Raw genomic sequence first — 23427 nt, 5'->3', positions numbered from 1 at the left:
AGAGTGAGCACACCCTAAACTCCACTATTTATTGAGGAGAAGACATTCGATAGAATATTCCACCCAAATAAGGCAAGGGTAGGGTTTCAAAAGGTGGAGTCTTGCTTGGTGATGTCTTGTGGTCAGCAGATTAATTGACATCTTGGCAAGTCACACCCATCTCAGTTGCTATGTGGGATCACGGGCTGAGAGAAAGGAAAGGCACATTTTTTGTTGCACAATGCCAGACCAGTCCTCTCATACGTTCAAATGTGCTTAGCTCACACACACAGCCCATGGATGGCTCGTGACACCAAATAATATAGAGAAGATAAGCATAGGCTCTGCACCAAATGACACACAAATGCATGAAGTGATTCATATTTTTCTGAAGAGACAAACATGTCATTAAAATATAAAAAATAGGTTTGGGTTTTAAGTAATAAAATAGAGAAGCATTTTGGAATGAAAAATGGCAGGCAGGTTAGTATGGCTAAGGATTGTGACTAGTGAAAGAACCTAAATACCTTGCACTAGAGTTCATACCTTGTTACCAGTTCTTAAAACATTTTAGAAGCTATCACTAGTCCATATAGCTTCATCTGTCTATTATCCCATAGACCAAGGAAAGAGTCCAATTGGGATATGACTGCAGTAGCCTGTCGGAAAAGCAGAAAGAGGATGGGAAAGAAGGAAGGAAAGTAACATAAAATAAATTATAAGGAACAGAATTGAATGAAATAAACTGATACCAAGTAAAAGGAACACAGGATGTGTTACTTGCTATGTCTGTTGAACTGCAATTGAAGCTACGTAAGGTTAGATGCCTCCATAAAAATAATTGACTTTTATAGCTTAAAACTATATTAAGCAACCATCTTTCAAATCCTTGATTTAACTGTTTCCTAGTATTTTATACACAAGAGGAACAGAATAAAATGTTGTTCTTTATATTAAAAAAAAAAACGATAAAGTAATTAAATGAACCACATAGACCAGCAGTTCCAGAACAGCACTTAACAATAATACTGAAGAGAAATGGTACTGATAGTGAGAATGCCTTTAGTGATACCCGCTTAAGTGAGACATTGGCTTTTGGGCTGCTTCAGATATATTATTATCCCATGTTGAAGAAGCACCCATCTATTTCTATTATAGTGAGCATTTTTATCTGACATGGTCACTGAATTTTAGCAAATGCATCCTATCTTTGAAACACTATTTCCACATTTTCAAAAGGACTTAAATATTTTAATTCAAGAAGTAAAATACAGAAAGACAGTTGCTCCATAAGTATACAAATGGTAAATTAAACAAGATCAGAAAATGTTTTAATTTATACTATTTAAATTTCATCCATTACTTTAGGATAATAACTCATCTCAACATCTACAATTTTAACAAGCATCTGGGAAGTTTGTTTAGTAGTTGTTCAGAAACAGATGTTGGCCTGATAGAAACACATTTGAAAACATTCTTGTTCTGGTCATAGTTTCCACTATACCTATGAACAATGCCTCTAATCAGTCTCAGAAGTTCTCCTGTTTTTCAAAACATAAATATTTTTTAGAAAAGTATTACTTCACCTAAATTTTATATTTTAACAAATAGACACCAGAATCACTCCAACGCTAAAGTTTCCTCACTTGAGTAAGTGCCCCACTGCTGACAAAGACTATGACAGTCATATATGGATGCCCGGTCACAGAGTAAAGACATGAACTTGGATAGGGCTTCTTACAAGACAACAAGATGCTGCTTCTTAAATGACTTAATAATTCCTAATGTAATGGCAGAAAAATTATCCACTCTTCTATCAGACAATCAGAGTTCCACTTTCAGTACATGGCAGAACAGGTGGTTCACATCAACTAACTCCCAGCTAAGAAGTAGAATAGCTGGATAAAAAAACTGTTTAAAATCCCCTGCATAGGCATCAGACATATCAAAGCAGTGAGGAGTTATATAAGCCTCATCTGGGGGAGCATGGAAGTTCAAGATGAAGCCTGATTTGGGGGTGCATTCTCCCTTAAGATATCTGTCAACTACAGAAAGGTGATTTACAAGGAGTGAACAGAGATTTTAACAGTCTTAGAGCTGGGAAAACAAAAAATGGAGTCTGATGACCTTAAAGAAAGAGATTCTAGCAAGCACTCCCGCCCCACCCCAGGTTTAGGGTTAGAACCAAAACAAAGCTACACATTTAAGGGGACTAGTTAATTAGAATAAAAGACCAGAAATCTCCAAATCCCCTCAATCATGAATAAAACTGAAGAATTCTGAAGTTGGTTTCATTAAAAGGTCACTAAAAGCACTTAAAATAGAGGGAAGGACTTATGATTTTAAAAAAGGACTACAATAAAATGAAGAATTTCCCTTCATCAAAAGCCACCAGTGAAAAAGCAGATCATGGAGTATGAGGAAAAATATCTGCAATAAATGTTAACAGAGAACTTGTACCTAGAACAATTTTCTTCAAAAAATTCCCAAAAATCAATAAGAAAAAGACAAATAATGCAATAGGAAAAAAAAGCAAGAGACTGAAACAGACTTTGAAAAAGAAGATATCTAAATGGCCAGTAGGTATATGAAATGGTGCTCAACAACACTTGTCACCAGGCAGAGAAGTGAGATAACACTAAACTTACTGAAGGAAGCTACAATAAAAAGAAAATACTAAGTGTTGATAAGAATGCAGAGAAACCATGACTATCCTACACTCCTTATTGGAGTGTGAACTGATACAATCCTTGGAAAATCCTTTGACAATAACCATTGTATTAGCTCTGTAATGTGACAGTTTTACTTCTACAGATAGACCAAACAGAAATGCATGCAGATGCACAAGAAATATATACAAGAAAGTTCATATTCATTATGTTTATTATTCATAATGGCGAAAAACTCTTCAACTATCCCAAATACCCATCAACAATAAAATGAAATTCTAGATTGTGGAATATTTGCACAACCAAATATCTACATAGCAGCATGAATGAATGAACAATAGCTACATGCAATAACATAGATGAATCCTACAAATATTGTTGAGTTATAACCATACATTTAAAAAAGGATATACCATAAGATACTATTTATATAAAATTCAAAAGCAGGCATAATTAATTTATGACATTAAAAGTCAGAGTAGTAATTGCTTTTAGGTAAGAGGCAGTTAATGGGAAGAGGTTCAATGGGGCTTCAGAGGTGATGACAACATTTTGCTTCTTAACATGGGAAGTGTTCACTTTGATACTTTATTGAGGTATACAATTTGGGTTCGTGAACTTTTCTGTATATGTTATACTTCAGTAACAAGGTTTTTTAAAATGCTTAAACTGGAAAAAATAAACATTCAAGATATTAAAATAATTAATATGACAATTACTATTTCTTGATCACCTACTGTGTGTCAGGCACTGTGCATTTGTTTTATCGTTTCATTTCCACAACAGCCTTTCAAAGCAGGAATTCATCTCCCCATTGCAGATTTTTAAAAACCAGAAGCTCAAATAGTTTGAGCAGCTTACTTATGTCATAAGGCTGGTAAGTGATGAAGCACACTAAACACTGGAAACCAAGTGTGATTTCAGAATTAAGGCCAATTTCAGAACATAAAGTCAAGCCCTTTTATAAAACATGTAGGACTTATAAGGTCTCTAGCCTCCTTTGGGATCTATAACCTTATTTTTCACCAAGCTTCTTATATTTCAAGCCACTCCTGCCATAACTTCAGAATCCCTATCCTCAACCCCTTCACTTACTAACTCCACTCTCTGGTAATTATATACTACTTGCAGCTCCCCGAAAAAGTCAGACTTTCTCATAGATTCGTGTCTTTGCATATGCTGCCCCCTCACCTTAAAATGCATCTTCCCCACCTCTTACCCTACCAACACTTGGGCTGAGCTGGCTCTTATGGGTTCTTAAATATCTAAGGTAATATAAGTGATGATCTCCTTTGAAAGTCTTTCTCTGATCTGGCCCACCCTTCTTATCTACACGTGTAGCACCCTACTTGTACCTCTGTCATACCACAGTGTAACATTTATGTATCTGTCTTTCTATATGAGATTAGAAATTCTTGGAGAGAAGGAGCCATTTACCACTTATATTTACCTTTCACTAAAAGGTCATTAAAAACACTTAAAATAGAGGGAAGGACTTACGATTTTTAAAAAGGACTACAATAAAATGAGGAATTTCATTTTATTGAATGAAATTCTTAATAAAGTGAATTTCATTTTATTAAGAATTCAAGGGTGTATCCCTTGCACCCAGTGCAGTGCTTGGCTCACAGGAGGCTCTCCAGATTAGCTAAACAAATACACAACTTTAATATCTGAAATAAAAGCAAACAAAATGTTTCAAATACTAAACAAATGGAATTTCTATTGCCATGAAATCATGGTCTGCATTTTTGTTTTGTTGGCACAGGCTTTGCAAAGAATCCTTTCAGAATTTCATTAAACACACAAGACAGTATATTTTTCCCATCTCTCATAAGAAAACTTTTTGAATAATATGGTCCAGGTGTAAGAGCTGAATCAAGAACAGCTAAACCACATTGAAATAAGGGGAAAAACTAAATGTTGGAAATGCAAATAAAATGTAACAAATAAGCTGATATTTAAATAACTTCCCACATCAACCTCTTATAGTTCTATTAACAGTGATAAAGAAGACAGTTTTTAAAAAGGAATGATATTTCTGAAACAATGTCGAAGAAAAATCCAAGCCCTTTCTTATTTAGAAAGAGATTACAAGTTCATACAAATGACAATGGGGGCCATCTGAAGATTTTTTCCATAGAGTATGTTCTCTATAATGGTTAAATCCCCAGACAAGTGTACTGCATTATAATAGTAAGTACATTATTAATAATAACAAGCATGACAGCTTAACGGAAAAACATCGAATTATAATCAGAAGTCATGCATTCTAGTCCCAGTTCTTCAACTAACTAATATTTTGTAACTTCAAGAAAATTGGTTTTGAAATTTGTTTTTCTCATATGTGTTTAGGGTGTACAGTAAGATATGTACATATATGGTATTGAAAAACTGTGAAATACTTAGTACAGATAAGCAAATTAACATATCCATCACCTTCCATAGTTACCTTTTTGTATATGGTAAGAGCACCTAAGATATGCTCTCTGCAGTTTTTCAACATATAATACATTAACTACAGTCCTCCAGCAATAAATTAATTAGATCTCTAGGCTTATTCATCCTACAACACTGAAAGTCTCCCCATTTCCTTCCCCTTGAGCAAATTATTCAACCTCTTTACCAAACTGTTTATCTATAAAATGCAAATCCTAATCCATGCTTATCTTCAGAAATTTTTATCAAATTACATTACTTATTCTTTCAATAACTATCTAGTGAGTACTGATAGTAGGCATTTGATATTTTGAGGTCTACTTACATTTATCTGAATAAGATCCAGATTTTCCTGTAGGAAATCTCTATTGGAAACCAGATCTATTCCATTCTTAGATTTGGATGAGCTTTCTCCCCATGCCTAGATCCAGGGGTGACCTATAATTCACTTAAGCCACTCAGCATATTCCATTCCCCAGATATACAGGTCAGGGTTTCAGTGACAGGGATGTTTCCAGTCAGAAATAACAATACACAAAAGTTCATTTGTTAATTTTTGGGAAAGAGCAACCAAAAGAAATTCATCTAAGAGTGTGACAGTGTGGTGTAAGTCAAAATGGGTCAGGCAAGTCTGTGTTTCTTTTGAAAGCTTCTGGACACTGCATTCTTTGACTTCAGACTCCTTCCTCCATCTCAAAGCTGGCAGATAGTATCTTGCAATCTCTCCCTCTCTGACCTTCTGACTTTGACCTTCCTGCTTCCCTTGTAATTATGTCAGGCCCACCCAGAAAATCCAAGATCATCTTTCCTCTGAGATCCTTCATTTAACCATATGATCCAAGTCCCTTTCACCACATAAGCTAATATTCATAGGCTTTGGAAATTAGGACAGGCATCTTAGGGACCAACACTCTAACTAACTTAGGCAGTATCATTAAAACTGCAATTCTTTGAAATACTTCAGGGAACAGCAAAAATAAGGCTTTCATTTCAGAGGAAAAGGACTAACAAAAGATGGAAGTTAAAGCAATGAAGAAACACCATGGCTAAATCTCAAAAACAATACTGGGTGAAAATGCAAGCTGTGTAGTTCTATAATACATAAATCAAAAAATAAATTATTGGAATCAAATGTACATTATAAAACTATAAGAATCATAGGCAAAAGATACTACAGTAGTTATCTCTAGAGAAGCAAATGTATGGGGGCTTCAAATTTACCTCTGACATGGGCATATGGATATGTATTAAATTCTCTGTACTTTTCCATATGTTAGGTTATTTCATAATTTAAATTAAGTAGTATTTATTTAATTAAAATAATGGAAAAATATGTTTTGGATCTCTACTTGTTTATCTCTTCATTCTAAGTAAGATCAAGCTCCAGAAACATTCCACAAAACTCTCCCACTTTTAAATACTAATTTAGAAAACAGATTAATTATAGTGTGGTTATTTTTATCAGTAAAGTATTCTTATTGTTCTTTCAGAGTATTTTATATGATTTAATTTATATTGGTATGAGCTTTGTCCCATTTAAACACTAGATTTACAATAAGGAGATTCATGATTCTACATTCATTTCTGCTAACTAGTTTCATAATTTTAATTAAGTCTATTTTAAGTATTTGTCCCATTTCCTCACACAACTCAAAGAGGATAGATTACCTGCAAATTTCTTTCCAGTTTTAACACTATGAATCAGAAGGTTATTATCACAAATAATCAAATACTTAACTCACACAAATCAATGCCAAACCTAATCAAGAACTTAAGAAAATTCTACTAAACCATATTTTCCCTTCGCAAATTTTTCTTCTTCAAGATTCCTTAGGTAGTCTTATCAATATTAAAAACTTGTCCAAATACTATGACCCCCACATATTTTTGAAGTATTATACCTATCCAGCACTTCAAAGAAGTAGTTTTCTATGCATGTTCACAGCAATATTTCATGCTTTCAGAAACTGCAAAAATTATTCTTAGAGAATCATTTTTTCCTTAAACTATAACTGACATGAGGCTTCCTTTTGAAAAATAAAAACATAACATTAGACAAAATCTTTCTATTTCCTCATCATACTTTTTACCTTCTATGTTACGATTCTAGGTCTTTATAAGTAAATGTGTAAGACATATAAAAAGAACTACTGAAAGTTTCAGTATAATTACTTCCCCAAATTAAAACCATCAATAGTATACTATAATAGGATAAATCAGGATGCACACAGAGACAATCAAGAAGAGAATTATTTATATGGCATTTATCCACTCATTCATTTGTTCATTCTTTCAATAAGCATCATGTGCCAGATCCTGTGATAGATGTGTGAGTAAAACAATTCCTTTCTCTTATGTGCTCACGTGTGAGGTGGTGAACCGGACACATTCATTCATTCCAAAAGTATTTTTCGGGTACCTATTGTGTGCTAAATATAGCTTCTAGTGAAGTGAACAAAACCAAAAAGATATCAGCCTCCACTTATTTTATAGTCTAAAAAGGGATTTACATAGTAAATAAAATATAATAGAACATTAGGAATTGACATATTTAAAAAAACAGATAGGAGGACAAAAAGAACAGAGATTATTATTTTAGGTGGGTGGTTAAGTGGGGACAGAGAATATAGCAAGTATAAAGGCCCTTAGATAGAAATCTTTTTGGCGTTTTTGCAGATCAAACTAAGAATACAATGTAAGATACCAATTTTCAAGGGTGGGAGATAATTTTATTTGTCAGGATGAGTGTTGTGAAGGTCACCTGATAGGAGCCTTTTTTGAAAAAAGGTACACTTAACCCCTTCTCCACCTCCTAACTACAACTCTAATATGACTCCTGTTGAAGATTATGTTATAGGGAGCTACTGTTACTAAGGTGATTATGTCATATCATTCTTTTGTTCAAGGAAACATAAAGTTGAAAATCACTATAAGACATGGTATATTAGTCACATGCTATAATGGTCTCCAGAGAAAAAAGAAAAGTGGAATTTACCCTGATGACTTACTTAAAAGACTGCTTTTTCAGACATATGGACAAAACAAACATGGGGTACTTAAGTACCCAAAGGCTAACATTAGTATGAAACTATTACCATTCCCAGGCTGAAAGAACAAGGGAAAGAAATAAAATTATCAAATCTTTGAAAGCCGGACTACTGGACAGACTATGTCATGTAGCTCCTTCTATCAGTACAACATTTAAGTAGAGAGAAAAATGGGAAAACACAACCTCTCCACCCACCCTTTGATGTCCTCCCAATGATTCCCATTGGGTGATCTTTAGCAGAAGCCAGCAAGTAAGGGATCCCAGGATGAGGTACTATGTAGATGATTCAGCCTTTTAGGGACTAGAAGAAGATATGGAGAATCCATTGGGCCAGGGGTGATGCAGGGACAAATAACCAGCACACATACTATATAGAAGACATTTATTAAAACAAGTAGAATACTGTGCATAAAGAGAATGTGAACCTGAGGTACAGGTATAGAGAAGATATAAACCAAAGCAGGAATTAATTAGAGTGCATGCCATGTTTGGAGAACTGTGCAGAGTTTGGAATGACCAGCACATTGAAGAATTAGTGGAATGTGGAATATGAGGCTGGAAAGGTAGAATAGGATCAGATGATGAAGCAGAAATCAGTAAAAAATGGCCTGTACTCAAATCTAACCTGCTGTATGTTTCTTTATACTTATTTATACTGGAACACTGCCATGCCCATTCATTTACACATTGTCTATGGCTGCTCCAAGTTAGAGTGGCCAGAGTTGAGTAGCATAGTTGTATAATTGCAACAGAGATAGTATGGCCCATAAAGCCACAAATACTTATTATTTGGCCCTTTACAGAAAATTTTTCTGTTCTCTGTTGGGGGAAAATATGTAAGAATGACATACAAAAAGTTGGATAATTTCTGAAAGTAAAGAATAAACTGTTATCCTAAATCAATGATCAATGAAACCTAGTATTCACTAGGAAACTCTAAAACAGTTATGAAAAAAAGTAGCTACATGCTAAGAAAATATTTTAGAAACTAATATTCATCCCCTCCAGTGAAACTAGATATTTATGCTAATCAAGCAACATACCAGGGGACTGAATTCAAATATTCTTATCCTCTATAACTTTCTAAATATCTATTTACTTCACATTTTCAAAATATATATAAGTCACTCATTCATTAATGTTTAAATGTTTACCTTCAGAGTGTTTTCTTCTGGAATATCATCCAACATTTTGTTCTTAAATTAATTTTGTTGAAAATTGAGCTTAAATTCCTGTAATGCACTGTTTTGTCTGGGCATTTTATTGTAGAGCCAGAAACTTTTGAGGAACGCATTTGTCTTGAGTACCTCAATTTTTCTGTGATGAATACCTTAATGGTTTCTGTGGTTGCATCTCAAATTCACTGGAAAAGAATTTATTCCATCATTTGTCACTAGGTTTATTCTTTTACATTGAGGGATTAAGTCATTTTATCCCAAGTTTTCAAGCTACTATTTTTGTTGTCATTTCTGTAAATGTATTAGGAAGAAAGAAGGGGGAAAAGGTAAAACGTTTATTTCTGTATACTTTTTTAAATTAAAGGACAATCATAAAAATGTTTATTTATATGGCAATTCCTGGTTTACAAACTACTTTGTAACTAACTAGCTTGAAATTACAAACACATCATCACAACAACCCTTCAATAAATTAGCTCTCTTTCCAGATGAGGATAAAGAACCTTAGTGTGCAAATAATGTACTCAAAGTCTTATCAAGTTACTTACAAGTTTAGAACTAAGAGAACACTATACCATATATTTTTAAACTATGCCAGCCTTCACATGATAGTGATTGTCTCCAAGTAGAAAGAGTTTGCTTAATTCTTTATACATTTATACATCACTACAAAGTAAATTTTTTTAAGTTAAACTATGGTTTATAAATCACAAGGAAAAATGAATATACACAGGGTATATACCTCTTTGATAGATATGTTGTGCTTTTCCTGTGTAGCTAAAAAAGCCTACTAGTCAATCTGTTGTAGTATTTACTAACTACAATTAACCTAAATGGAGTTGTATCAACCGAGCAGAACATGTTGTTAATGAGGGTAAAATCAGAAGGGTGTTTTCTAAGTAGGCTAGTAGTTTTCCAAAGGAAAAAAAACTAGTACAAGTCACAAATTCTTCCTGAATAATTTTCTTGGAAATATCACCAGTATTATTACAAGAGGGCAATCAATACAATCCATCTCTTGTTTAAGAAAATAATCCAAGAAAAGGTCTAGATTTGCTAGTGACAGGAATAAATCTAGGTTTTATGTGACCTAAAGCTTGTATAATTTGGAAAGTACAGGTGAATAAATTAAGTGCAAAATTAAATGTGAACAAGATAGAATTTTTAAAAAATCACAATTTAAAAAAATTAAGTTATACTACAAACCTTACAATATCCAGGAAAAATATAGCAAGGTTTATTATTTATTAACTGTCTGATACACAGACTTTTTTCCAACATTGATCACCTCCTTTTCCTATGACAACAATTTTGTTTCTTTATTTCAGTAGAGAGTACAGGAGTACAATTTTGTCTTTCCTCTCTCATGGCTATTCAAATTATTTTTATTAATTATAGTCTAGGAAGGTTTCTTTCAGCTTCACAATTACATAATAGTTCATCTATCATCAGCAACATTTTTACTCAGAAGGTATTCCTGGCCTGGGGACTATCCCTGGGAGAACTACAGTCCTTCCACCTTTGTAGTGTGGCCCACACAGAGATGCTGTCTCAGAAGCCAATCTAACTCAGCCATGTCCTCAACACCCAACCAAACAACAAAGCCCAAGTTGCAGGGCCTTCTAAGCATGCAAGCAGCAGTGTCTTCCTTGAATCATTCTTTTTGGAGAAACTATAGGTCCAATAGTCAACAAAGCCCCCAAAGCAAGCTGTTGCTGAGTCCAGATGGATATGAATGTAGCAGATGACTCTAGGTTAAGATGACACTATAAGGTAAAAGTTGCTGCCTTCTTCTCTGGCCCATGGATGGGGACATGACTTTGAAGGGGACAATGTAAATGAGGCCTTGATGAGTAAGCATCATTAATTTCATGGGAAATTCTCCTCTGCTAATGAAAACTGTCATGCTTTTTTTGTCATTTAATTCTTTAATTGGCATATTATAATTACACATAATAGTGGAATATACTTTGTGGCACATTATACAAGCACATAACATTATTTCATTCCCCAGTATCTCTATTTTCTTCCTCCCTCCCCCTGATCCCCTTTCTCTACTGGTCTCCTTTATAATTTCATGAGCTCCTTCTGCCTTTTGTTTTTCTTTTCTCTCTGGCTTCCACATGTGAGAGGAAACATATGGCCCTTTGATTTTTTGAGCCTGGCTTATTTTGCTTAACATAATCCTCCCAAGTTCCATTTATATTCATGTAAATGATATAATTTTATTCTTCTTTATGACTGAGTAAAATTCCACTCTGTATGTATCCCACATTTTCTTTATTCATTTGTCTGCTGACAGACACCTAGGCTAGTTCCATAACTTGGCTATTGTAAATTATGCTGCTATCAACATGGGTATGTTGTAACATGCATGTAACACTACAGTATGCTGATTCTAGTCCTTTTGGATAAATATTGAGGAGTGGTAGAGTTGGATAATATGGTAGTTACATTCCCAGTCTTTTGAGGAAACTCCATGCTGATTTCCATAGTGATTGTTCTAATCCTACCAACAGTGTATAAGAATTCCTTCCCACCCATATACTTGCCAGCATTTATTATTATTTGTGTTTTTGATGATTGCCAGCATTTATTATTATTTGTGTTTTTCATTATTCTAGATAAACCTCCTACACTTTGAATACCCTACTGAACTATACTCAATCACTAACAGTTCACATCAATAGGAAAACAAAATCTCCTTGGACTGCCATAAAACATCATGAAAAATCAATCAAAAATTCATATATATGTATTTTAACATTTTCTAAAATTTTTGCTATAAATTCTATAATGCATATTGTTCTAACATACTTTAAGAGAATATGTGTAACAAATTTAAAAACCTATGAAGACCCTACAAATTATTGGACCTAATTATTGGAGAAGTGAGGCTAGAAACACCTCAGAGGGAAGTTAGAACTTAGGTTCAAAGTAAAAAATCATCGAAGAGAAGAGAAGCTATTGGAGTGGAGAAGCACAATTAATACAAAAGAAAAGACAACATGCTAATTTTAAGAGAAAAAAAAACTAAAATTTTCTTCTCCCTTCACCGAATGCCTGTAAGGACATGGAAACATCTGGTTCGCAAGTATTTAAGCTAAGGTTAAATTACTGGCAGTTGCCAAGAAACTTAAAGATCTTAATAGGTTATATATTACAAGAAATTCTAGAGTTCTTCAAGTTGCAAGAGAAAGATGCTAAAGAGCAACATGAGATTATATTTATGAAACTCATTGGCAAAGGTACGTATGTAGATAAAATTAGTACTCATAGGTTTCCACATTTCCAGATTCAACCAACCAGAGCTCAAAAATATTTGGAAAAAAATAGTGTTTGTCCTGAACAAATACAGATTTTTTCCTTGTCATTGTTTCTTAAACAATATAGTAATGACAACTATTTACACAGAATTTGTTATATTAGCTATTGTTTATAATCTAGAGATGATTTAAAAGTAAAATGAGAATGTCTATAGGTTATATGTAAATACCATATAGAAATTTCTTAAATGCCATTCTGTCTAAACCAGGAGGAAAAGATAAAGGAGGGGAGAAGGGCAATGAGGAGGACAGGGAAAAGACAAAAATAGAAGACATATTTTAAGTAGACTCACCTCCAACCACTTTGGCTTCTTGTAGTATTTGATTGAATTGATTCAGAGACAGAATCTTGGCTTCTTAGGAGATGAGAAACTGAAGGTGGTATTTGACTTTCAAGGAAATAGCTCTTGTTAAATATAAATAATTTGTTTCAAATCAATAAATGTAAAATATACACAGAAAAATGGCATCAGACACACATTTATTGGCTTATATTTTTTCTCCATACCCTATATTCATTTTTTTGTTGTTGTTAAAGGAGTCAACTCTGGATTTATAGCTTCCCAGGCCCAATCTCAAAAGAATAAGAATATAGACAAAAGTAAAATTGGTAGCATTTTTCAAAATAACCATTTCATATTTATTTAACTTAGAAAATGTAAAAACTTGAAAATAAAGGCCTCTTCAATAGCACTTTACTGTTGAATTTTCCATAGCCTGCCCTATTGATTTTTATAGATGTCTTTCTTCCTCTTTGTATTTAGGCAAATATAATAAATTCTAATATAGAATCTTATACTTTGTAACATAAAAATTCTAATATTGTATCTTGTACTTTGTAACATAAATGCAGTCTACCCCAATTTTTTTATTCTATACTGTAGCAGGAAATACATCATAACCCATAACAAATACATACATAATGTGTTATGAGAGAGATGAATAGAGGCAGACCAATAGTGGGTAAGAGAACATAACAAAATTTCACGATCATATCTTATCCTTATTATGTAGGACACATACTGGTATTTTCTATTATACTCTGGTCTCTTCTATTCCTTCCTTCTTTCCTCCCTCCCTCCCTCCCTCCCACCCTCTCTCCCTCCCTCCCTCCCTTCCTTCCTTCCTTCCTTCCTTCCTTCTTTAGACTGGTTATATCCCAGCCCAACTACTGAGTCAAGACAAAAATTTGGAACACACTGATATAGTCCTTTCTTTTATCCAGTGTAAGAATCTTATTATATCTGTGACAAATAGTAATCCTAGTCAGAGCTTGAACGGTTTAGTAACTGAGGAAAATGCACATTTCCTTATGAAGTAGTTCATACTTGCTACTTTTTAAGTCAACATTCATGCTACTTATAAAAAATATTTTAAGTGGTGGTGAACTTTTATATTGTTTCCATATTTATAGGTGCATTATAGTTGTACACAATGGTGGGAGCTGTTGTTACATATTTATAGTATATACAATATAACATATAATTTGGCCAATATCATTCTCCAGTCCTTCCCCTTTTCCTGCCCTCCTTCTCCTCCATGGTCCCTTCCCTCTTCTCTACTGATCTCCCTTTGATTTTTATAAGATTCTATCCCACACCACACACACACTTTATTTTCCTTTTTTCCTCTTTAGCTTCCACATGAGAGAAGACATATGACCCTTGACATTTTGAGTTTGGCTTATTTGGCTTAACATATTGCTTTGAAGTTCCATTCATTTTCCTACAAATGGCATAATTTCATTTTTATTTATGGCTGAATAAAACTCCATTATGTATATACATCACATTTTCTTTATGGACACCTAGGTGGGTTCCATAGTTTGGCTATTGGAACTGTGCTTCTATAAAAATGGTTATACATGTTTCACTACAGTATGGTAACTGTAATTCTTCAGGATGACTACTAAGAAATGGTTTAGCTCAGTTATATGATGGTTCCATTCCCAGTAGGAATGGTGGAGAATTTTTTTAAATGGTAGGTTATGACCAGATAAATGCTGACTGTGCCTACCCATTTGAATTTCTAATTTTCTATCCATAAAAATGGGAAATAATAGGAACTTTATACCTCAAATTCCTGTAACATGGAAGAAAAAATAATATTAGAACTACATTAATGTCTCTGGGAAAAAACTAAAAGAAATTAACAATACGAGTATTGCTATATATAAAGATCTTTTAAAATTGTAGTTGCATAATATGATATTAATAATTTTAAGTATCTCTCAAACTTAAATGTATACAGTCATCATGCACCAAATACACTTCCAAATATCTGCCTGCCCATTCCTTCATCCAGAGGGAAGTACAAACATATCTCTCAGTACTCACAACGATAACTAATTGGTTCAGAAGTGAGAGGCCTACACATAAAGCTAAGTCAGGATTTTAGTGGTCTCACTTAAATAACAAAAAGAACCAAAGCGTCCCTTTCCCTAGAATTTAATAAAGAGATACAGAAGGCAGTCAACCAATGACCTTTGAGAGCTAGAACTATAAGATTATGTAGCTGGGTGCATGCCTGTAATCCCAGAAGCTTGGGAGGCTGAGGCAGAAGGATCGAGAGTTCAAAGCCAGCCTCAGCAAAAGGGAGCACTAAGCAACTCAGTGAGACCCTGTCTATAAATAAAATACAAAATAGGGCTGGGGATGTGGCTCAATGGATGAATGTCCCTGAATTCACTCCCCAGTACCCCCAACCCTCCAAAAATGATTATGTAAACTCTTAGCAATGGCAACTTAGCTCATGTGATAGATGAAGCTATAAAGGAAGCAAACTGGATGGGAGTGCTTTAGTCCAATTAGGTTGCTATAACAAAATACCTTTACTGGATATGTTAGAAATAATAGAAGTTTACTTTTTAATACTTGTGGAGGTTGGGATGCCTTATTAAATCACTAACAGTTTAAGTATCTAACAAAAGCTCACTCTCTACTTCACAGATGGCACATCTTACATGACAGAAGAAGCAAAAAACTCCCTCAGATACATGCACAGTGTGTGTGTCACAAATCCCATCCTTGAGGGCAGAACTTTCATGACTTAATCACCTCCTACAGGTCCCATCTTTTAAACTACTATCACATTGTTGATTAAGTTTCAACATATGAATTTTCAGGCCATAGAAGAAAGTAAAGAATCAGCAAATGAAGAAAGGCAAAAAAATTCCATAAAAAAAGAAAGAAGAAATTAGAACAAAGCACCAGAAATTCCTGGGCTCCTCCCCTACCTAAAGTCTAATTTTTTTCCACATTTTTCCTGTGTTCCATGCATACTTATCCCTGTTCCTGAGGCAACTTGAGTTCCTCATTCTTTACTACAGATCACAAAATGTATATCTGTTGAAAAAGAAAAAAAAATCTTTGCAATGTAGGTTACTACTTCATTAGAACAAATCTAAGATATTCCATTTTAATACTAAGCAATCCTTGTAGACAGAAATTCATATTCTTGTTCCAGAATATTCAGGAAAAGCCAAGAAATCTCTGCATTTGTATAGTAAAAGAAGATAAAAAAAATTCTACTCTCATTATAAAGAAAATTTCCAATCTTCCACAATCCCAGTTCTTGTTTACTGAAATATTTCACCTTACTCATTTTCTTACCTGTTGGTATCAGAGGGAAATCATAACTATCAGAAGCAATACTGATACCTGGATCATTTTTAAGTGGATTAGATGTTAAGGGCTAACTATTCCTTTTCTTCTGATTGAATAAAGGTACAGGCAAACAGCCTACATTGAATATTCCAATAAATTAGTCGATAACAGAAAAGCAATCAGATCTACTTATAGAATGATTACTAATATATAATGCACCAATTTAATTTCTACTTCTATATTTTAACATACTTATTATAGATATATTTCTATGCCCTTGAATTGGTTTTTGTATTCTTTTTAAAATCCTAAATAGCCTCCTTTGTCTCTCTAAAAAGTACTTTTTGTTCTACCTTAACATTGCTTTTTTCCTGTTTGGAATTAATTCCCATTCTTCTCTCATTCCACTTTTTGTTTTCCTTATTTCTCTCATGTGCCTACCTTCTACCATTTCAGCTGTAGAGAATCCATGATGTATGTACAACAGAGATGAGGAAGAATCAAAATTTCAACCATGCTTTTCAAAACCCCAACCATTATCTGGATAGTACCAACACATCTTTTAGGGTCATATTTCTCCATGTTTAGTTTGACTTAAATTTAATCTAGAATTTTGCTTAACATGCAAGTTCTAAGAACATAAACCCATTCTTATAAAATTTTAATTCAACAGGTATAGTTTGGAGCCCAAACTCTATGATTTCAACAAAATTTCATCTCAGTGTCTGTAATGATATTTCTTATGGTAATTTTAAGAATGCCTTAGAGAGAAACAATATCTAATCCAAATGAGAAAGAAAAAAAAAATCTCTACTTCCTCTAGACAGCAGAACTAGGATCTCAAGTCAGGCCAGAATTCACAATGTATAGACTTTAAAACCTATAAAGAAACTGAGAGGAATAGAGGTCCAAAAAGTTTGTCTATTTCTTCAAAGAGAGTCACTGGAAGAACTCAGATAGGACCCAAGCTTCTTAAATCTCAGTTCAGATCTCTAGCCACTATTGTCTAGCTGCAGTACAGGAGAATTCTGAGTCTAAAAACTCTCTGATGAAATATTAAATTATGTGAACTCTTGAGTCAGACTACCTGCATAATAATTATATATTTGAATCACAACTTCAAAATATAAACATGGGCAATTTCTTTAAACTCTTTGTGCCAACATGACACAAACTGAGAGGCAAAATAATATAATTATTAAGACATGAGTTTTAAAGCCAGATTCCTAGGTTTACATCCTGGTTCTACCATTTAATAGACTTCTTGTTTAACCACTTTGTGTCTTAGTTTCTTATAGGAAAAACAGGGACAATAATAACAACTATCTTAGAGAGTTGGTGGAAGAATTAAATGAATTATGTCAATGTCTAGAAATGTTCACCATAAATAATAGTTATCATTATCTTCATTGTGGATCATACTCATTCCCTGGTTCTCACGATTCTTGCCCTATACTTATATTACCTAATAAGTTAGGAAAACAGAAATGATAGCTGTTAGGAAACATATGTACTTCTGGAAATATTTTTACCAAATCAATCATGAATATAATTAAAAATAGATCCATTGTTTTCATCTTAAAAAGCATAGAATAACTCAAGCTCCTACGATCTATGGAATAACACCAGAATTAATGTAATTTTTTATTTTACTCCCACCTCTGCCACTAAATACTTTTGGTTGAGTAAGTTTTATTTTACCCCCTTGACCTAAAAAGAAAAGAAGTAAGACTCAATGTTTCATCTTTCTTAAAGTTCCTTCCAAAAAGTTTCACCTACAAACTACACAAGCTTTATATGGCATATACAAAATAAAGAGGCTTCAAAAATAAACTTGTTCAATACCTGCTGTACTTCAAGTTTAATTTTCATTTAAGTTTCTCTTCATTTTCTTTTTTATTAGTCTATTAAGATTCCTTTTGCATTCTAAATTCACAAAGTGAAGTTGTGTAACCAAACCTTCCAAGAAAGAACTTTGTAACTCATATTGTATCAACAACAAAATAAATTCCCAGCATATAATTATGGAAATTATGTTTGAAAACTACACTGAAACCTGATACTGTAAACATTTTAGATATTCCTTTGCTTCTGAGTTTTTACAACAAATCTTATTTTTCCAGCATTGTTCAAAATAAGCTGATTGGGGTGAATATAACCTTGCTTTTTAATATGTGCATATTTTTACATTGTCTATAAAATGTATTTCAGAATCAAGGAAACACCATAATTCTGAGTCAGATCTATAAAAAGGGAAATGGACTACAGCATTGGAAAACTCACAAGTAGGAAATATACAGTACTGAACTAGCCATATGAGAACATGGTCTGTGTCCTACTTCATGACACTATAAAATATAATCACTTGCGTTGGACATTAGTTTGAGACTACCAAAGACTAAATCCTCACTTCATATGAAAACAAATACAATGATAAATTTCCACTCAGTTTTCACAATTTCATCAAATGAAATAAAAGGGTTTTTTTCCGTTTTTTTTCCTTTTACAACATATTTGGTGTAGTGATTTTTCCACCTATAGCTTCCTAATATATTTCAATCAAATCCAACAAATACTTGCCTATTGCATGGGTGAAAAGGAAAGACACAAACTTAATTAAGATCATTTCCAAATTCCATACCCCGAAATATATATGGATATAAACAGAAATAAGGAATGATGCAAATCAGATTTAGGTAAATATTAACTTCCAAATATCACTATAAAAATAAAATTTGGAAAACATGAGGTGAGGGACTGCCCCTGCTTTGTTTCTCTACCTTGACTTGAAACTAGATATAGTAGGCCCTTTTGAAAATATTTCTGGTTCTATTCTAGGAACCAAAACAGAGGTTGTGCCACTTTTTCTCAAAACAGAAACAGCAGTGCAACTTATATCCTAATCATAAGGGTGCTTAAAAGGGCCATTACATCTTTGACTATCCTACGGTCAAAAGAAACACATTTTTAAAGTGAACCCCTGGATCCCCTACCTCGCAGAACTCCTACTTCCAGTTGGACCTGAGTGCCTTAGTGATGCGGTTGTGTGGCACAGGTGTGCAAAAAGTTTGTTCAACTTGCCAACACTTCTCGTTTTGTTCAACTTGCCAACACTTCTCGTCCCCAAAGACTGTTGCCAGATGGGCATGTTTGGGTCTCCCCTTGCGGGGGAGGAGGCGCTGTGCCCATTAGGGTCTATGGTCTTTAGGTTCCCCAAACCTCCCTGACCCACCCAGGGCCCTGCGGCATTTTGTCACTAGGGTAAATGCAGGGGCTTTCCCTTCTTGACCTCGACCATTACATGACACACAACCAGAACCTGCAAGTTCCTCCACCTTGGTCAACCTTCCACAAGACACCCCAGTCAAGGACTGCCGGCCTTCCCACTTCCAAAGAAGAGAAACCTGCGCAGGCGCACTTGGCCTCCCAGCTGACTGCGCAGGCGCACATGCCACCTGTGCGTTGGTGCGGGTGCGTTTGGCGTTCTTGCCCCTGAGAACCGCGGGGAGGACAACTTTAAAGCACTTCTCCTGCTTTGTCACACTGTAAGGAGATGGCCCTACCTCTTCAGCCCTTTGCCCAGACAGTGAAGGCGCTTGTTCTGGTCACTGGAGAGGCAGAGACAGATGTTCCATCCAGTCATCCTCTGTCCCAGCTGCATGGGAAAATTGTGAGTCCCTCTTTCCTGCACCCCTGGTCATCTCTTAACTTCTAGACTTCAATTTTCAAGATGCTGGTGGCAACCTGGACTGTGTCTAAAAGATGATGACTCCCAGGAACATATAACCAAAGCGTCACTATCTTGCTTGGTCTGGCTGCATTTCTGAGTCAGATCTATCTGTTGGGATGAGAGTTCCGAGGATGTTGGTGGGTGAACTGAGGCCTGCCTGTGGGTGACAATCATGCGAGGCAGAGAGCAGTCAGTAAGGCAGAGCCAGTGCTGCTAGAGCAAAAGAGCCCATGAGCCACGGAGATACTTGTCAGATCAGGCTTGGCAGGCAGCAACCAAAGTTGGCAGATTTAAAAGGGCCGCTGAACAGGCTTTATTGAGATATCAACTCCCGGGCCAAACTGGATCAGACCCACAGAGGGGACAGGGAAGGGTCTGAGGAGAAACCCAGTGGAAGCTCCACCGGACTGGACTTTTATGGGGCTTAGAACAGGAAGGGAAGGGCTTGGGACAGGAAAAGGTGTCTCTAGGGTCCCTTGCCCCCTTGGAGTTGGTCAGGGCAGTTGGCTGAACTCCAGGATTGGCCAGGGGGTCCTGCTGATTGACAGGCATTAGTCAGGAGATCTGGCTGATTGACATGTGTTTCCTCCAGCATCTGATTGATGTTCAAAGCAGCACGGGCTACTTTGTTATAAGTTGCCACTAAGTCGCCACCAAGTCGCTGCCACCGACCTAACAACTAACATTATCTGGAACTTATATAGATACATAAACATTTTCATTCTTCCACAGCTAACTCCACTAAGCTAATTTCATTCCATATTTATTGTTTTATAGAACACAACTAAGTGATTTCTAAATTTTGCACTAGAAAAATCATTTTCTATTGGAATAAACTTCCTTCTGAATGTTGTAGTAAAAATGTGTCCGTTGACTTTATGTATTTGGAGTGGGGGAGGGTAACTGGGGACTGATCAGGGGCACTCAACCACTGAGCCACATCCCCAGCCCTATTTTGTATTTTATTTCGAGACAGGCTCTTGCTGAATTGCTTAGTGCCTCACTGTTGCTGAGGTTGGCTTTGAACCTATGATCCTTCTGCCTCACCATCCTCAGCTGCTGGGATCACAGGCATGTGCCACTGCACCCAGCTCAATCGACTTTAGCATGTAAAGTTTTACCAAGTATCCTTCTCCCACTGTAAATGTTCTGTTATGTTTTATTTGAGTTCAAATCCTCAGGGTCATTTTTTCCAGTCGTAAATTTTGGCAAGAAAACTTTATCCTTTCATCGAGTTTTAGTTATTTATAAAATTTCTAATGTGCCATTTAGGTCATTGTAGTTTCATTTTTGGAGATTCATTATTTCTATTGAGCCTAATATTTCCTGACTCAATTGTTATCATCTTCAGTGTTTCTAATTAGTTGTGATTTTTTTTCTTAATCTACAACACATGGCTATGTAGTGTTAGTCATTTTCAGTTTTATTTTTATTATTTCTGACAATCTGCCAACTCTGTTTTCTCATGTATAAAGTAGGAGTGCTCATAATAATAATGCTTCTGCCAGGTGTTACTATGAGAATTAAGCAAGTTAACGCACGCCAGCACTTAGCTCAGTGCCCAGCACTTAGTTCAAACATAGCACAAAAGACCCTTTGTGAGCTGCTCCCTCCTCCACAACTTCTCTAGACTCCATTCCCATTCTCTCTGTTCCAAGGCCTCTGTGTTGTTTTATTCCTGAACACCTCCATCCAAACTGATTCTTCCCCCTAAAATTTTCTCCCAACTTCATGCATGTCCCTCCCACACACATATATACCTACCCCAGGCCTTGCTCTAGCTAATTCCTGTATTTCCTTCCAAATGCAACTCAACTCTCATATTATGTATGAAGCCTTCGTCTCTATCTGACTTAATTGTCCCTTTGCCCTTCCTTCCATCTATGCCATGTCAAGGACATTAACAGTGTCTTTTTTAGGGTCTGCAATCTATTAAGTGCCTAATAAATGTTAGTTGAATAAATGAGTGAGCCCAAATGCCCTTCTCTACCTAAACATCTCCACATTCCACCAATCTCCCTGCCTTCTTTTTTCCTTCTTTCTCAGTCACCTCTTGGGTCTTCTCATTACCTCTCTTGAGGGAAACTCACTCCATTCTACGCTCTTCAGACTGTTACTATATCTCAAAGGACAGCAGGAGAAAAACAGTAGTAATAAAACACAATCCCATCAGATTAAACAGGGAAATGTTCCCACTCAGTAGTTCCCCCATGTGAGACATTTTGGTGGCTTCTCCTTACCCTTGAAATGAAGTGTCAAAGCCTCACTTTGATGAGACAAACCCTACATGCTCTGGGCATGGCCACCCCTCCAGCATCATCTCATGTTACTTAGCTCCTTGCTCCAGCAGTTGGGCCACACAGGCTTGATTCTCCAGACCTCAGATGTATCAAGCTTCCTACTACCTGGAGGTCTTTGCCCATGTGTTTTCATTTCTTGAAAGTCTGTCCCACCCTCTCATCCCTTGACCCAGATGACACTTGTCCTCAGTGTGATTCAGCCTAGGTTAGGCCTCTCTGTTATACAAACACACTAACTTTTATATCAGACTAGAACATACCACAACTGTAAAAGTCCTAATTTATGAAACTGGGGTAGAGGACAGTTAAATATTTGTTTACTTAAACAGCAAAAGCTCTAAGGGAGCAGGGAGAGTGTCTTGTTCTTTGAAGAATCCGTAACTGAATACATTGCTTACCACCTAGAAGTCAATCAGTCTTGTTGGATACATGAGATTGATCTGATGAGTGTGAAGAATAAATTGACTCGGAGACCACAGAAGATGTGCCTGAAGACCACAGAGATGCCACTGGGGCAGGAATGGTGAACCACATACAGTTATTTCTCCAACAGGAAGAGCAAGTGGGAAGGGGCAGCGGAGAAACTCTGAAGACCGAGGTGACCAAGGCCATGGTATTGGGAGAGGAGCCTACAAGTCCTGGGTACACCAATGCAACTGGACCAGGGCACATCTGCAAGGCCTGCATTTGCATACCCCATGCAGGCACAGTTTGAAGGGAAGTGACTGCTTAGGGACTCCCCAACATTTTTAACACCCCTGTATTTCCACATATATTGCCATCAAAAGACATATAACTTACCCATAGAGACTTTCTTTATACCCCCCACCCCAACACAGACACACGAAGTCCAGTGCTGGGCAGATAGTAGTTCCTTAATACATCAGATCAATGACTTGGAGGCTCTCTATGGAGTATTTCACCCAGGGCTGCCACATAAGGCTTCCTGGGTCACACAGTACACAACTCCAGGGAAGCAGGGCTGTACTCACATACGACATAAAGTGAATGGTCAGCCCAGGGTTTTACACCCTATCAAACTGAAAAACAGAATTGGTATTTCCTCTCTTGGCTGAGAAAAAGAACAGGGACTTGATCAAGTTATTTCAACCCCCTCAAAAAAACTGGGGTCTATAGAAGATTGTGATGGTT

The 23427-nt window shown here is 35.7% G+C and overlaps 1 pseudogene; it reads right to left on the bottom strand.

The window, feature by feature from the left end:
- Positions 1 to 1324: 1324 nt before the first annotated feature.
- On the bottom strand, positions 1325 to 18133 carry LOC144375645 (spermatogenesis-associated protein 22-like; annotated as a pseudogene).
- Positions 18134 to 23427: the final 5294 nt, after the last annotated feature.

This window comes from Ictidomys tridecemlineatus, chromosome 3 (assembly GCF_052094955.1).
Source record: "Ictidomys tridecemlineatus isolate mIctTri1 chromosome 3, mIctTri1.hap1, whole genome shotgun sequence".
In the NCBI taxonomy this organism is placed as follows: domain Eukaryota; kingdom Metazoa; phylum Chordata; class Mammalia; order Rodentia; family Sciuridae; genus Ictidomys; species Ictidomys tridecemlineatus.
The sequence above is the reverse complement of the archived record's forward strand: the minus strand, read 5'-3'. Positions and strand labels throughout refer to the sequence as shown.